The sequence below is a fragment of the Chrysochloris asiatica genome, unplaced genomic scaffold (genome assembly GCF_000296735.1).
Source record: "Chrysochloris asiatica unplaced genomic scaffold, ChrAsi1.0 scaffold00004, whole genome shotgun sequence".
NCBI lineage: Eukaryota > Metazoa > Chordata > Mammalia > Afrosoricida > Chrysochloridae > Chrysochloris > Chrysochloris asiatica.
In genome coordinates, this window is record NW_006408522.1 from 26,350,904 (window position 1) to 26,356,416 (window position 5,513).

At 39.4% G+C, this 5,513-nt stretch overlaps 1 protein-coding gene across 2 annotated transcripts in view; it reads right to left on the reverse strand.

Annotated features, from left to right (window-relative positions):
• SLC12A1 (solute carrier family 12 (sodium/potassium/chloride transporter), member 1) overlaps positions 1–5,513 on the reverse strand; it is a 138,952-nt gene that overhangs the window by 116,981 nt on the left and 16,458 nt on the right. The gene's annotated exons all lie outside the window — the stretch shown is intronic.

Genomic DNA, 5,513 nt, shown 5'->3' on the forward strand with positions numbered 1-5,513 from the left:
GGGGATCCCTCACAAGTCGTTAATTGATTTTATAGTACTTACCGCGCTGCGGGCTAATGTGCTGGACTGCAAGGTTGACTTGGACAGCAAAGTTGGCGGTTCAGGCTCACCAGCCACTCCTCTGAAACCCTATACAGGGTCGCTACAACCGTACTCAATAACAACAAGAGGACTTTCTGGTGGCGTAGCAGGCTAGGCATTAGACTGCTAACCACAAGGTCGGTGGTTCAAACCCACCAGTTGCTCTGTGGGAGAAAGTTGTGAGGCTGCCTGCTCCCATGAAGAGTTACACTCTTGGTCTCTAGGAGTCGGAATGGAATCAACGGCAGTGGGTTGGTTTGTAAGACTGCAGGGGGAGCCCAGGGCTGGAGGTTAAGTGTTGGACTGTTCATTGAAAGGTCAGTGGTTGAAATCCACCAGCCGCTCTGTGGAAGAATGATGGGTCTGTCTGTTTCTGTAAAGATTTATAGCCTTGGAAACCCGATGAAGCAGTTCTACTCTGTCCTATAGGGAATCCATCGGGGTTAAGACTGGAGTGGTAGTGTTGTTGTTAAGTGCCGTCGAGTTGATTTTGACCCATCGTGACTCTGTATAGGGTTTCCGAGGAGCAGCTGGTGAGCTTGAACTGCCGATCTTGCAGTTCAAACGGCTTTGCAGTCTGGCGCATTGACCCACAGCACCACACCCTGGAGTGGTACAAACTATTAAAACACTTGATGAAAATTAAAAGATTGGAGGTTCGAGTCCACCTAGAGGCACCTTGGAAAAACGGCTGGGTGATCAACTTCCAATAAATCAGTCATTGAAAATCTCATGGAGCACAGTTCTACTCTGACACATGTGGGTATGCATGAGTTGAAGTCAATTCTATGGCATTTGGCTTTTTGTTTTAAGAGTACAGTGAATGGTAGAAGGAATCTGAATCCAGAACACAGACAACCTGGGTAGTTTTTCCACTAGCGAGAGTATGTTTCCTGAAGTAGAAATGACCAAATTTAGAAAAATTTGAAACACAAAAAGAACAAAAGACAGAGAAAGAGATACTAGGAAGGGAAGAAAGCATAGCAAAATGAACAACATGCTAGGAGCCTCAGAAATTTAACCTTTCTCCTTAATGCACAGTAGCTGGCCCCTCTGTTAACCTCTCATGTTTTTTGTAATATGCCTTATTTTATTAATCAAAAATAGTGCTGATGGGATTTCATTACTCACCTCAGATCTTTAAGAGGATTCGATGAAAGAACACATAGAAGTATTTTCTAAAATGTTTTAAAGAATTCTGAAAAAGTTTAAAGGTATTGGATGCCTCTAAGAATGCTGTTCTTCTACGAAGGTTTCTTACAGATTTGATATGGCTGGGCCTGAAAATTGTTCAATGTGCCAGTACTGTATACATCCATCCCCAGTTGTTTGAACTCATGTAACCTCATGTGTTTCACAGTAGAACTGCACTCCATAGAGTTTTCATAACTGTGATCTTTCAGAAGCAGATGGCCAGTCCTTTCTTTGGCAGCTCCTCTGACTGCTGTATTGACCGTTTTGCACCTCCTGAGAGTATTGTGTAGTCATCAGATTAAACTTTCACAACTAACTACTAGAAAGACTAAGTAGAAATAAGAGGTAGGCAATAAAGGAGTCCTGGTGTGGTGCTGTGGATTAATGCACTGGTCTGCAAAGTCCTTTGAAGTGCAAGGTTGGCGTTTCAAGCTCACTAGCCCCTCCTCGGCAACCCTATACAGGGTTGGAACTGACTTAACAGCACTAAACAGACATCTATGTAATCTTTTTTCTGTAAACTAATATCCTACTAACTTTTTCTTCTTAGTAAGATAGTGTGAGTTCAATGGGGGAAAGAAACATCTCCAGCTTTCTCAAGTCAAGAACAGCTCTCTTATCTTCTAGATACAACTTTGTATAATTTCAGAAACACCTACTTATACCTATCTGTTACCTACCTGGCTCCTTATTGGGTGAACTGCATCCCCCTGAACTTCTTAAAGGCAAGCTTTTTCAGTAACGGTTTAAAAACCTTTGGAGAGGTTTCTTAGATGCAACATTAATTTCCATTATTATAGAATAAATTTCTTATTTAACTGATTTAAACTGCCTTGAACCTAGAGCAATATTTTTGACACTGCTTGCTAAGAAGTCTTGGATAAGTGTATTTTTCCAGTCCTGGTATAGTGGTATAGGACAAGCACTGGACTGCTAACCATAAATTTGGTGTTTCAGACACACCAGCTGCTCCTCAGAAACCCTACACAGGGTTGCTATGAGTTGTAACAGACTCAATGGCACTTACCAGCAACAATAAAATGAAATTGCACTGAAATATGCAAAGACCTGGAGTTAGAAAATCAAAAGGGAAAAAAAAAAAAGGCATGCTCAGCATTTCTCAAGCTGAAAGATCTGAAAAGAAAAAATTCAAACCTTGACTTGGAATGTTGAAGGATTCTATGGACATAAGAGTGAACTATGCAGAAAGTATCAAAGGTAGATGGAAGGAGTATACATAGGCACAGTACCAAAAGGAACTGGTCAACATTCAGTCATTTCAGGAGGTAACATATGATCAAGAACCGATGGTACTGAAGGAAGAAGTCCAAGTTGCACTGAAGGCATTGGAGAAAATAAGCTCCAGAAATCGATGGACTACAAATTGAAATCTTTCAGTGCTGGAAGCACTCATTCACCTATGCCAAGAAATTCAGGAGCTAGTTAACATTGCCAACAGACTGAAGAGATCTATATTTATGTCCATTTCAAAAAAGGTGACCCAACAGAATGTGGAAATTATCGATCAACAAAATTAATATCACAAGCAAGCAAAATTTTGCTGAAGATAATTTTTAAATGGTTGCAACAGTATTATCAACAGGGAGCTGCCAAAAATTCAAGCCAGATTCAGAAGAGGACATGGAATGAGGGTTATCATTGCTGATGACAATGGACCTTGGCTGGAAGCAGAGTATGTCAGAAAGAAGTTTACTTGTGTGTTTTATTGATAGTGCAAAGTCATTAAACTGTGAGGAACATAACAAACTATGGATAACATTGGGAAGAATGGAAATTCCAGAAAATTTAGTTGTACTCATGTGGAACCCTACATAGACTAAGACACAGATGTTTGAGCAGAACAAGCGAATACTGACTGTTTTAAATTCAGGAAAGGTGTACACCAGGGTTTTATTCATTCACCATACTTGTTCAATCTGTATGCTGAGCAAATAATCCAAGAAATTGACAATATGGAGAACATGCCTTGAGGATTAGAGGAAGGCTCATTAACAACCTGCAATGTGCAGATGACACAACCTTGCTTGCTGAAAGCTAAGAGGACTTGAAGCACTTGTTGATGACAATCAAAGACTACAGCCTTCATTATGGATTACAACTCAACATAAAGAAAAAAAAAATTAGCAACTGGATCAATAGATAACATCATAATAAATGGAGAAAAAATTGAATTTGTCAAAGATTTCATGTTACTTGAATTCACAATCAATGTTCATGAATGCAGCAGTCAAGTAATTAAATGACTGAATTGGGAAACTCTGCTGTAAAAACCTCTCTAAAGTGTTCCAGAACAAAGATGCCGCTTTGAAGATTAAGGTAAAACTGGCCCAAAGCCTTTCTTTTGTTGCTGATAAGTGCTATCTAGTTGGGTCCTGCTCGTATTGACCCTGTATAGGGTTTCTGAGGAGTGACTAGTGGGTTTGAACCTCCAGTCTTATGGTTAGTAGTCCAGTGCTTATCCTACAATGCCACACCAGGACTCAACCCAAGCCTTCATATTTTCAACTGCCTGCTATGCATGTGAAAGTTGGACAGTGAATAAGAAAGACTGGAGAAGAATAGATGCATTCAAATTGAGGTGTTAGTGAAGAATATTGAAAATACCATGGACTGACTGCCAGAATAAAAACCAAATCTGTCTTGAAGAAGTGCACCCAGAATTCTCCTTAGAAGCAAGGATGGCAAAACTTCACCTCACTCTACTTTGGACATGTTAGCAGGAGGGGCAAGTTCTTGAACAAAACATTATGTTTGTTAATGTAGAAGGTCAGTGAAAAAGAGATAAACCTCCAATGAGATGGATTGTCAGAATGGTTGAAACAGTGGATTCAAACAACAATTGTGAAGACGGTACAGAATGGGGCAGTGTTTTGTTCTGTTGTGCAGAGGGTCCCTATGAGTCAGAACTGACTTGATGGCACCTAACAACAACAACAACAAAATAGGTTTTGTGTGAAGTAACTTTTCAATATTTATAATATGTAGCTTTTTGTTTTGCTTTGTTTTGTTTGATGACTGACATTCTTTACCATTATCTTTGTTATAAGCAAGGGTTCTTACCTCTTTGGTGTACCATTAGCATACCCACCCACTGAAGCTGACCATGTTTGAACTAATTCAAATGACTCTGATTTGGAATTAAAGTCATCTTCCAGAATGTTCTTTTCCTTTTCTATGTAAATAAGGATTCTTCTCCAATTTTTTTCTCCTATAATCCTTTGTTTATACTAATGTGTCATGATAGCTAATATAGTACAATGAGAAACGAGTTACTGTGTGACAAATGAATTGGATTAAGACAATGGCACAGATTATCCCTTCTCAATGCCAACCTGTTGTTATTGTTAAGTGCCATTGAGTTGGTTCCAACCCATAGCAACCCTGTATAGGGTTTCTGAGGAGCAGCTGATGAGCTTGAACCACCAACCTTGTAGTTCAAACCGGCTTTGCCGTCCAGCACTTTAACCCACAGCGTCACACCGGGACTCCCAATGCCCACCTAGAGCCTGCAATGTACAGCTGTTGAATCCACAAAGTGAATTGGAAGGGAACCAAATCATTGTCATTTAGGAACAGATGACCTAATTTCTTATCCATGTTTGTCTCCTTTTCCATACTTTCCCTTTGGGGCACGCCTGTCCTCATTGTTACCTCTGTGCCACCACAGGAAAAAAATGGCATTGGGAAAAAATAAGTGAAAGCGAAGATAGAAGCTAATAGCTAAAATGGAGGTTTCTAATTACCTGAGGAATCTGTTAATCTTAAAACCAAACCAAAGCCACTGGCATAGAGATTTCAACTCATAGTGATGCTGTAGGACAAAGTAGTTAGAGTTTCCAAGTCTGCAAATTTTTCAGAAGCAGGCTGTAGAGTGACTGATAGGTCAAAGTGCTGACCTTTTGTCAGCAACCTAATGCTTACCCTCTGCACTTCTAGGGCTCTTTATTTAATGTTAGACAATGACATTTGCATAGACAATTGTACACTGATTTCATATATTTATAATAATGTGAGCTATAGATAAACAAAGTCCAAAGAAATTGAGGATGCTCTGGCAAGGCAGAAAGTGGTGATTTATACCAACACTATCCAGCAGAAATAGTCAAGTCACAAATAAAAACCACACATCATTCAAATTTTTTAAGTAACTTTACATTAAAATAAAAAGAAATAGGCAAAGTTTGTCTTAATTATACATATAAAAACTACATATATAT